Genomic DNA, 12,011 nt, shown 5'->3' with positions numbered 1-12,011 from the left:
TTCGAGCATTTATTTGGAAAGTTAATTAAACGTCAGCGGGTGTGATGGGATGAGAAAATGTAATTTATCAAAGCTTCAGATGCAGTAGTAAAAGCAGAGAACTTATTTCCTTTTGACGACAAGCTCATTTGCTGAGCTTGGTGAAGTGGCACTCTCTCTGGTTAGGTCGGAGGCAGGGTGCGGTGTGCTCCGTGCTGCAGGGAGCAGCCTTTTTAGAGGACATCTCCCTGCTCTGACCTTTGCATAACTTGTGGGCGGAGTTCTCCTGGAAGTCTTGGTGAGTCCAACAGAGGATTTTTGCCAGGGTACCTGGTAAACATTCCTGTCTTCTCATCAGTGTGCCACAGCTGCCTTAGGGAAATGGCCCGTTAACCGATGACATCTTTGATTCTGTGGTACCTGTTATCTTTATTCCCAGGGCCTAATAGGAATAAATGCCACCCAGGGCTCTTCCTACCGTTAGAAGGCTGTTAACCGGGAAAAGTTAGGTACCCAGCACAAGGTCACCTTAGGTTGGTGATGGAACTGGGGTTCAACCTTCACTTACCCACAAGCCTCACCTTATCCCCAGGTGGTTGGTGAAGATGAAGAACTTAGAAAATGAAGGAAGGTGTTAATGGAGAATGAAAATCCCCTAATTTACAATCGACAGATGAACACTGTCCACGGTTTTGCTGTTTCTTAGAGCTTTACTCCCCAGAGCACATTACAAAAGTGATCATATGGTGTTCCTGAAATGATCATATGGCATAAAACTTTTTTTTTTTTTTTTGGTATTCTATTATGAATGTTTTCTCCTATTGATAACTCTTATACCCTATTGTTAGTGGTTAACAGTCCAGAATACCTATCTCGTCCTATCCATAATTTTGGATGTGTTGTTTTCATAAAAGGTTATATCTGCAATACTACTGTGAGTGTGCATGTGTGTGGGCATGTATGCACGTATGTATGCACTGTGTTTGAGCGTCAAGGCTCTGTGATGGGGTGTTGGGATCCAAGCTAGAGATGGAAGATTCCTACATTTGATTTCCAGGTCAAGCTACTTGAGACTTTTTTTATTTTGATTTAGAGGAAGTTATTTGATTATATTCTTTCCACTCCCATAGTATAAGGAAGTACGGAAAATGTTTTATTCCTGATGGCTGTGTTAACTTGTAAAAGTGGAAAAACGTGCTCCTTGTTTCCCTAGTTGCTGTCAGGGTATTGTGAGTTGGGACTCAATTGATGACCTGAATCTTTACAGTTCCATTGTTTCTCTGAGGCAGCTCTTGAGCTCAGGGCTTAATGTAACTAGTCTCTGCTCTTCACAGCAGCTCTGTGAGGGCCATGTGTGGTCATTCTCATCTTACAGAGGAGGAATTAGCCCATAATAGGACTGGGATTTAAGACCCAGCTCATGCTCATGATGCTCTGTGAGTTTGTGCATATTCTGCCTTGTCTTTGGGTTCCTGTGTAGTTCTCAACTGGAGGTGATTTTTATACACTCAATTGTAGCTTGAGTTTTCCTGCCTGGCCCACAGTCAGGACAAATCTCTGACACCCGCCAGTCCCACAGCCACTCCAACCCAACCAAGTAAACACAGAGACTTATATTGGTTATAAACTGTACGGCCGGCCGGGCGGTGGTGGCGCATGCCTTTAATCCCAGCACTCGGGAGGCAGAGCCAGGCGGATCTCTGTGAGTTCGAGGCCAGCCTGGACTACCAAGTGAGTCCCAGGAAAGGCACAAAGCTACACAGAGAAACCCTGTCTCGAAAAACCGGAAAAAAAAAAAAAAGAAAAAAAGAAAAAAAAAAAAAAAAGAAACTGTACGGCCGTAGCAGGCTTCTTGCTAACTGTTCTTACAGCTTAAATTAATCCATTTCTATAAATCTATACCTTGCCACGTGGCTTGTGGCTTACCGGTACTTTACATCTTCCTTGTCCTGATGGCGGCTGGCAGTGTCTCTCTCTCAGCCTTCCACTTCCCAGAATTCTTCTCCTTGTCCCACCTATACTTCCTGCCTAGCCAATGGCCAATCAGTGATTTATTTACTGACCAATCAGCAACACACTTGACATACAGACCATCCCACAGCACTCAATGCCAGGAGACCTCCTGAGGGTGCTGTTGGCCTCAGATAGATGGAGGCCGGTGATGCTGCTAAGTCCTGTGCACAGGACTGTCTCCTCAGCAGCAGCTTCTCCATTCCCAGCGCAGGTTTGGAGAGACCCTAAGGGAAGCAGGAACCCCAAAGAAACTGCTTTCAGGAGGCAGCCGGAAGGGAGTGGGAGCTAGTGTGCATGGGAGAGTGTGACCTCTTTCTATTTTTATCATCTGGGACCAAGTAGCTGAAGTGTTTGAGGTCAGAGTTAGGAAGTGCTTCTTCGCTGGCAGCTTGAGCATGCATTCTGGAGTTAGACTCTCCAGGTGTGCATCCTTTCATCTGCTCAGACTTGGAGAAAGTCACTCTCACTGTAGCATCATTTGCTTGTCTTCCAAGTGGATGGATGGAGTCACACCTAGAATACCATGATGAGTGTGAGTAGGACATTGGGAGCACTCCAAAGTAAGTGCCTTGAGGATGGTAGTCACACCTGGAGTACCATGATGAGTGTGAGTAGGACATTGGGAGCACTCAGAAGTGAGTGCCTTGAGGGTGAAAGTGATGAGGACCATGATGGTGGTACCAGTGAGAATGCAGGGGGCAGGCCTTCTGTCTTGCTCCGTGAACTCGAGTCGCACTAACAAGTTGCACTTGAGAAATGATGTGTCCGTGTGTGCTCTGTGCCGCATACTCCGTTTGCATTGCCTGATTTTAAATTGACCCTTATTTGTCTCGGATGAAGAATGAGACTTGGAGGTGTCGAGGGGCCTGTCTAGCCTGTTAGAAGTCCATCATCTTCTGACTTTGGTATCGTTGTGTCCCCTGAGTGTTGGCGCTCTCTCTGGTCTTGCCGAATACGCTGGCCCTCTTCGATGACGCCCTTCTGTGAAAGATGTTGAGTGATCTCTGAGTCAGGCTGATTATGATTCTGTTGCCATGGAGTCTGTTTTACACCAGAACAAGTTAGTAACTCTGAACGTGAATTTCTTCACTGGTAAAATCAGATCACTCTTCATATCTCACAATATGTTTGGGAGGATGCAATGAAGGAGGAGATGTATCTACTGTCTGTCCACACCCCACTGTGGAGCTGGTGCTTGTAGGAACTCAACATACACCCTGCCAAGGGGTATTTTTGAAGTAATACAGATTGTAGTTTTGCCTGGGCAGTTGCCTGTGAGCCTGGAACAGTAATTTTTCCTGTCTTTAAAGCCCCCAGTCAGCCGGGTCTCTGAGCTTAATATACAATACTCTCTTGCTTGCTTTCTTGTCCTCTGTTCTTTTCCCTGCCATCGCCGCCAGTGTTTGTCGCATCCTCCGTAGACTATTCCTGATGAATTCTGGTCTGGGAAGGCTCAGGGGCAGGTCTTATTACTGACATGTGAAGAAGAGCACCACCCCATGCTCAGAGTCTTCAGAAGGGCCACAGGCGCTCTCCTTCAAGGAGGCCAGCTTCCCAGGCAGGGGGACACACAAGTGCCTCTCTGCCATTCCACATGCAGATGGGGTGGGGAAAGTCCGGGTGGTGGTGTCTGAGGGTGTCTTTCCATATGCAGGCCTCAGGGACAGGTCTATGAAATGCCACCGGGACTGTCTTATCTCTGGCCCTGGCATTGATATGGGGATTTTTCAGGACTCCGCTTGGCTCAGCCCTGCTAATGCTGGGGCTAGCCAGCAGTGTTGAAGATGTGCCAGGGCACTCTGATCCCCTTTCAGGCTTTTCAAGGCTGTTTTTCCAGCTTGGTTACTCGCTGGCACACATAGGTCAATATACAAGGTGTTCTTGGAGACGCCAGAGCTTAATGTTGACTTTTGCTTCCTGGGATGTGTGCTGGGGGAGGAAGTGGGTTTTCAGGTTGTGGTGGGAATAGGATGTGGTCTGGGTGCTTGGTACTGCACACAGAGGATAAGGTTAACCAGGACTGGGGAGCTCCCCCATTTTGTACTTTTGGGCTGACATGCCTCAAAGGGAGCTTTGTGTGTTGGGGAGGTGCCCTCAATTCTGTGTGTATTTTTAACACTTGACTAGCAGGCAGAAGCACACATGTTCACTTTATTGCATATAATTAATTTATTTCTGCCTCAGAGTTTGCAAGTTCAGATCACGACTTTGACTTTTGTTTGCTCATTGTGTGAGCCGTCGCCGATAGACTTAGCCTGGCTCTCGGGGCTTCGTGGTCGAGCAGCAGGGCAACGCTCAGTTCACGAGGCTTCAGCGCGTTATTGCCTGAAAAGCACTCAGTGTGCAGTTCTTGCCACAGAGCAGTTTGGTAATGGTAGCTTTTATCCTAATTACCGGAGAGGCGGTGGGTATGGCGGTGATGGTGACAGTGGTGTTGGTGACAGTTACTGAGTGCTTCTGGTGTGTCTGCTGTTCTTTTGAGTACGTTGTATCAATTAGCACACTTAATCCTCGTAATAACCCAGGGAAGTAAGCGATGTCATAACCTCTGCTTTAGAGACGACACAGTGCAGGCACAGAGAGGCTCACTAACTTGCCCGCCATTGCCCAGCTGATGAGTAGAAACAGAACGTGGTCCTTTGAGTCAGGGTATCTGTGGCTGGCGCAGTTGCATGCCATCTCCTCGTGGTGTGACCAGCCATGAAGTGTTAAACCATCGCACGAGACTCATGATTCAGATCCTCCTCTGCCTTCAGCTTTCATTGTCTAGTGATGTTTAACAGTAGGTGCTTAGGTCTCATTTGCTGATGAACTGACTAGGCGGATGGTTATGAGCCTCCACAGAGCTACAGGAGTCAAGGTAGATGCTGTTCTCAGTGCTCTTGAGGTGTTTATTGTTGGGGTTTAAACAGCATCTCAACCCCCTGAGGGGCACAGTGTAAAAGGATGGAGAGATCAAAACACCATCTTTATTCATGGTAGAGGCTCAGGTGGAGGATGTGGCTTGGGTGTGGGCAGCATAGGCTTCCTGGTATGAGTCTGAGGTTCAGCACATGCACACACCAGTCATGGGCAGCCTGGGTACCCAAGGGCCTCCTTGCGTGAGTGCTGGGGTTGGTGGTGGCAGTGACAGTCCCAAGTAGACACTTACAGAGGAGTTAACTTACCCTGGCTCCCTGGGAGAGTGTAAAGGAAGGCCCCTGTTGGCTCCCTGGAGAACAGAAACACAACCCATATCACTGGGTCCAGCTTGTTTCCCCCACCAGTTCCTGGCCACTCCATTCTTCCAGTTGCTCATAGGCAAAGCTTTGGAGGCCTCCTTGAGGCCTGTCTTGTGAACCCTGTGTCCAGCTTACCTGCCTGTCTGTGGGCTTGACCTACAAAGCAAATCCAGAACCTGACCACCTCTTACACCATTTGGTGCTGCTTAGGTCCAAGTCATTGCCATTTCTGGTCTGGATAACTATAGGGCCACCCCACTGTTCTCTCTGCATTTGCCATAGACCCTCTGTGTCTGCTTCCATGAGGCAACCAGAACGGCCCTTTGAAAGAATTGAAGTTGGATCCCTCATGTTCCTTCCCTGCTCTATCCCTCTAGTGGTCCTTACTCTCACTCAGGGAGAAAGGGAGTATAAAGCCTGATGCAGCCTGTCACTATCCCCTTCACTTCCTCCCTTCTTACTTTCTCTGAATGGTACCTTTGGCCCCTCTACTTCTTAGACCATGTGCGTCTCCCCAATGCCTCTGGACTGCTCAGAACTTCCTCCCAAAGTACAGCTAGTACTTGACTTGCAACAGTTTAATTTAGATTTTTTTTTTTTGGTGGGAGGAGGGGCTTTAAGACAGGGATTCATGTAGCCCAGGCTAGCCCCAAACTTGCTGTGTTCCTTTATCCTGATCTGTTTCCCCCAACCCCAAGCACTGGTTACCTCTGTTATGCAGTGCTGCCCCTTCCTAGGTGAGGAGACAGGTTGCAGGAGGAGGCTGGTCTGCTTTGTTAGCTGTTGCCTCGCCAGCCTCTGGGGCCATGCCTGGTACACAGGAGTTAAAGAGCAAGGCCCTGTGGTAGATGATGGAGGTTGTGCTCTGTGTACATGGGCTGGAGCAAGAGTAAGATCACACAGTGCCCCATCTTCACAGGGTCTGGGGGCTTTTTTTTGGGGAATGGGGGGGTGATAAGGAGGTGTCCACTGGCATGGCTCTTCTGCCCGATAGGTAGCTCCTGTTGATTTCTTCCCTGTTAGAGGCCAGGCAGAGAAAGGACTGCTCATTAGTGCAAGGTTGCATTACGGCACGGTTGCACTGCTGCACGGTTGCATATCGGCTGTGGCTGTTCCTAGAGTCTGTGCCCCTGTGAACTCTTAACTCCTGCTCTTTCTGCCCCGTTGGCTCAAGCCCTAGTCTTACATGAATAAGAATATAGTTTGACTGGAGCGTTCAAGGGTCTTGGAGCATATTTAATGGGGTGTTTGTGGATAGGTGATCCTGGAGAACCTGCTCCATGGAAGAAGTGTTTTAAGTAAAGAGTCCCTTGCAGATAGGAATGATTGGCTCCTCAACAGCATGCTTTTTTTCCTTTTTATTAAAGGGTCTTATGTAGCCCAGGCTGGCCTCACTATTTAGCCCAGGATAACCTTGAACTTCTGACCCTCCTGCCTTGCCCTCTTAAGTGTTGGGAGTATAGACATTGACCACTGTTTTCAGTTTATGTGGTTCTGAGGATTGGACCCAGGGCTTCGTGCATGCAAAGGAAATGCCAGCAGAGCCACAGTCCCCCAGTGCTCCGTCTTGCTTTGTGAATTAACTCTATCATGTAGCAAGCTTTCAAACATGAAGATATGCAAGTCTGTGAAGTAGATTACAAATATTTGTTTACTTTTTATTTATGTGTATACGTGTGTACCTGTGAGTTTGTGTCTGAGGAGGCCAGAGGAGGGCATTGGATTTCCTGCAAATATTGTTACACACAGTTGTTTGACACTTGATGTGGGTGCTGGGAACTGAACCTGGGTCCTCTGTAGTGTGTTTAATTGCTGAGACATCTTTCCAGCTCCCATGAAATAGATTTTTTAAAAACGACTTATTTATTTTTATTTTCTGTGTGTGAGTATTTACCTGCGGGTATATGCCTGCTGCCTGTGGAGACCAGAAGAAGGTATCAGATGCCCTGGAGCTGGACTCTGCAGTTACTGAGAATTGCATTAATTCTGAAGCATTTGAATGCAGTTGTATCTTTGGAACCGTTGTGGAGAAGCCCCTTTCAAAGTCTGGAAGCAAGCTGCACCAGAACCTTCTTTTTATCTAGTTTACTAGTATTCTGTAAATACAGCCAGGGGCGCTGCCTCTTCACACCTTGCAGGAGCAAAAACTTTTTTTTTTTAAAATTAAAATAATCCAAGCTCATGTTGCCACACAAACAGCAAAGTCAGTCAGGACATTGGAAGAGCCAGCATTTGTTACCCACCCACAGACTTGGAAAGATGCAGAACTGGAGAAGTCGGAAGCCAATGAGGTAATGCCAGCTTCCTTTAGTGGCTCCCGTTAATTTTAGTAAGTCCGGAAGATGTTCCTAGGCTGATGGGTGTTTTTAGTAGGACTAACACCTCAACAATTTCTTTTAGGAAAAAAAAAAACATTAAAAAGAAAGTGGCAGAGTACCACTGCCCATTAACAGAGGAAAACTGCTCCCACCTCTCTTCTTCATCCCTGCTCTTTCAGGATAATGTGCTGAACAGGTTTCGGAGGCCTTGGTGCTTCTGGCCTCTTTAGGGGGCCTCAGTAGCCAGGGCAGCTTGCTGCCCAGGCTGGCTCCAGGGGCTCTTGTCATCTCTGTGGTGGACATTACTGGAACTCTGGTGGCCCTGGACTCCATCTCCCAGTCTCCTTTCTGACTCAAACCTGTTTCTTAATTTTCATTTACACCAAGAGTGGCATGTGACCCTGTCCTGGCAGATGAACACAAGTGATCAGACCATGTACAGGGGTGACTCAGACGTGACAGAGGTGTGTACTCTGGGTTTAGATGACAGTGGTAGCACTCCCGTCATTTCTGAGAGTGAAAAATACCAACAGGAATCTGTGTTAACACATCTTTTTTTTTTTTTTCCCTTTGAGACTGGGTCTCACTTTGTATCCTGCTGGTCTGGAACTCACAGAGGTCCACCTGCCTCTTGCCTGGCTTTGTCATACTTTTCAAAGTACTCCTTATTAACTTGTTGAATCCTTACAGTTAACCTGGAAGGTAGGTGCAGTGACCATCGCCAGTGGACAGATAAGGAAAGTAAGGCAGGGGCAGTGGACCTGTGCAGGACAAGATGGAGTGGGATGCATATGTAGATTCCGTCTCTCTTTACCGCTTCTCACCAGGGTGCAGGCCCCATCCTGAAGGGTGTGTGCAGGAAGGAGCCTTGAGTGGCTGCAGGGGTCCTGGGTGGGTGCCTGCTTATGAAGTGCTGTTTGAGAAAACTGGTCTCTGTGCATGTTACAAAGGGCCGAATGCAGGGGCACAGGGAGTGGCAGCATTCTGCACTGGGAACCTTTGGGCACGCTCCTGTAGCCTTTGCCTTATCTTGGTCTTTTCATTTGTAAAATGAGGAGATTAGTGGCACGGACATGCAGGTTTCTTAGGAACTGAACCATCTGGCATGCTGTTGTTATTATAGAATCCTCATCAACAACCCTGGTGGGCGTTTCAGCAACCATTGATCTCCACCTGTAACCAGTCAGTGTCAGTGAACTTGGAGACAGAAATAGCCTGCTAGGGACAGGCAAGGTGCTGCAGGCGTCTGGAGAAAGAGGATGGACTTGGAACGATGACGGAGGGCCCTCTGGCAGCTTTGTTTCTGAAGCACTTTCTTACCCATTTGCCTACTTCACATCCTCCCTGCCCGCTGCCATTAGGCGGGCCTGAGGAGGAGCCTAGGACACAGATTTGTTCTTGTCAGCAACTGGCTGGGTCCAGGGGCTCTGGGATTGGTCTCTGCTCCCAGCTCCCACTCTGCAGGAGTAGGAACCGGGCAGGAGCATACTTGTGGGAACAAATGAGGATCTGCAGGTAGGTAAGAGAACTGGCGCCATTATAAAAAGTCCACCTCAGGTGTAGCTAGTCCCACAAGGAGGTAGGGTTCTGACTAGCCTGGGCACCACTTGGAAGCAGTGACTGGTGCATAGTAGGTGTTCAGGACATACTTGCCGAGTGAAGGGAACTTGGCTTCCGTTGCTCACTTCCCACTGAGCGTTCTGCTTTCACGTACCCAGGGCCAGTGTCCAGGTAGGTGGCTTTTGCTAGTCATCTTCCTCCTGGTTCTGATGGAAGGACATTGTATGCTTCTAGCTGCTTTTGCTCTGACAGGTACGTTTGGCTTCCCAACAAAGAGCCAGAAGAGAAAGGAAGAGTCTTAGCGTCATTCAAAATGCTTGCCTTTCCTCTCGATTTGCGAAATCATGAGCCAGTTATTTCGAGTTCACATAAAGGTCAGAGCTTGGTCTGCAGGAGGAGGTTCCCCTGGCTTATGTGAAGGGAGTTTTTCCCTTCTGTTTATTTTACCAGAGGCTTCTGTTTCTGAAGCGAGAATCTGGTATTTGTTGGAGAAACTTCTCAGCTTCTGTGCGTGTTTTTAAAGACGAGCTCATGCTTTGGCTTTAGTTTTGATCCTTAGTGATACATACATACATACATACATACACACACATATATATATATGTACATACATACACATATGCATACACACATACATACATACACACATATACATACATACATAAACACATACATATGTACATACACACATACATTATATTCAACTGCTGCCTGTGAGTTGGGTATTCTGCTCTGTGAAAGGCTAGCTCTTAAGTGTGTGCTTGGTTCTCAGTTTCAGTTTGGAAGGTGTCTTAAAAACCATCTTTGTGGACTGGAGTTGGCCTGGCTGTCACAAGTACTTGTTTTCTTTGAGAGGACCCAGGTCTGATTCTCAGTGCCCACATGGTGGCTTACAACTGTCTGTAAATCCTGTCCCAGGGGATCTGATGCCCTCTTCTGACCTGAGGGCAGCAGGCATGCATGTGGTACACTTTTATGTATGTGCAGACAGAACACTCATAAAATAAGTCTAATATACTAGTAAATAAAACAGAACCTTCTCAGGCCTCCCCTCTCAGCCACTTCCCCTTGTGTGACCTGTTTTCTGGTCAAACGTTGGACTAGGATTCTCAAAGGACAGGGCTCTCCTCCCTTCCACTCCACTCTTGTTTTCAACCACCGTGGGACACATGGGTCCTTTTTCTCTTGTATATGACTTTCTGGAGGTTAAAGGAGGCAGTGAGAGCTGTGACTCCCAGCTTAGACCCGTCCCTCCCCTGGGGAACCTGAGGCTTTTCCCAGTTAGTGTTGGATTAGCTTAGAAAGTGGGAAGATGCCTGGGCTTCCTCCCAGTGTAGACGGTGACCAGGGAAGGAACTTTGCTCAGTCTTAGCAGCCCATAGCCCTGTTCCCCTCTCTCCCTACGCTGTTGGTTATTTAGTCCTCCATAAGCCCTGAGCCGTCAGCATGGGTTCCTCCCAGGACTCCATTTTCTACTCTGTCTGCCTTCTTGTCTCTGCCTGGTATCTGGGCTCCTACCTATGAGATCTCCCTTCTGATACAGGTTTGTATCAGGAAGCATCTAAATGTCTGTCTGTCTTTCTTCCTTTCTTGTAGTTATTTATCTTTTATTATACTTTAAAACTTTTTACAAGTGTCTTCTGGGATGTATCTGTAGACCCCATCCCGTGCTGTTCTGACAAGTGTGTTTGCCTGCACATGGCTCTGTAACCCCCCTAGTGCTGGGGTGGCATGCATGTGTGGCTATGTCTGACTGCACGTGGGTGCTGGGCAGTCGGAACGCAGATCCTCGTGCTTGTGTACTAGTGACTTTACCTAGCGAGTCATCTCTCCAACCCCCGATGACACTTACGGTCCATGCTTTTGCCAAGTGGGGTTTACCTGGGCAGTTGACCTCCAGAATCCTGGTGTTCTGTACCATACTGATCTGATCATCCCTGCTATCTATCTATCTATCTATCTATCTATCTATCTATCTATCTATCTATCTAGTTATCTTTAAAAGCATCTAGAAAACAGTATGCATTGCAGGAACAAGCAGGAAGTGAGAATGCCTGCTTCCCTAATGCTGAGATGAACCTCACTGCTAACAAGGGAGGTCCCTGCCCTCTCTTCAATTTTATGTACATTACAGGTCCCCTACGTTGCCCTGGAGGTGGTGGGGCAGGGGCCCAGGAGTTAAGTCTGTGACAGGAGAGTAGATACAAGGGATGGATCTGGATTTGAACTCAGGAGTTCGCTGTGCTGTAACCTACCTCCTGAGCAGCTAGATGGAGGGCTGGTTTCGTGGGAATTCTCCATCCTGTTGTTGACAGGTAGTTTTCGGAGCAGTTATGGGCACCTTGCAGGGCCACAATGAAATGGCTAAATACATCACAGTTAAATGGCTTTTTGTGGGCACCTGGCCGGGGCCACGGTGAAAAAGGGAATTGACTTCCAGCAAAGACAGAAGAATGCAGATCTTCAGTTTCACCATCTGAAACCTGTGGTGGGATACAGAGAAGAGGGAAGTAGAGGGACTCCCTTTCTGCTGTTCCCTCTCTCCTCTCAGAGAGACCGTGATTCCCAGATTAGGAGGCCATCATGAAAGGAGACCCTTCCTTTCTTCGATGACAACGCTCCCCCCCCCCCCCCCCCCCCCCCCCCGAGCGATTACAGAGCCTCCAGCCTGGACGCTGACTCCCTGGCCTGCAGGAGATGCCATTCTGCAGACAGTGGTGGAAAGGAAAGGAAAGCCGTGTGTTTGCAGATGGCGGCACTGACATTTCCCCAGTGCATGCCTGGAGCGTGCGCTTTGCAGGGCCGCTGCACTGACATTTCCCCAGTGCATGCCTGGAGCGTGCGCTTTGCAGGGCCGCTGCACTGACATTTCCCCAGTGCATGCCTGGAGCGTGCGCTTTGCAGGGCCGCTGCACTGACA

At 48.3% G+C, this 12,011-nt stretch overlaps 1 long non-coding RNA gene across 1 annotated transcript; it reads right to left on the bottom strand.

Moving 5' to 3' along the window:
• Positions 1-4,142: 4,142 nt before the first annotated feature.
• Positions 4,143-11,568, bottom strand: LOC131909334 (uncharacterized). Its single transcript, XR_009378828.1, has 2 exons — positions 11,347-11,568; positions 4,143-5,203 (listed from the first exon to the last, which is right to left on the bottom strand). It is a non-coding gene; the product is annotated as an uncharacterized LOC131909334 (long non-coding RNA).
• Between the last annotated feature and the right edge of the window lie 443 nt (positions 11,569-12,011).

This window comes from Peromyscus eremicus, chromosome 4 (assembly GCF_949786415.1).
Source record: "Peromyscus eremicus chromosome 4, PerEre_H2_v1, whole genome shotgun sequence".
Lineage (NCBI taxonomy): Eukaryota > Metazoa > Chordata > Mammalia > Rodentia > Cricetidae > Peromyscus > Peromyscus eremicus.
This window is presented reverse-complemented; position numbering and strand designations above follow the sequence as displayed.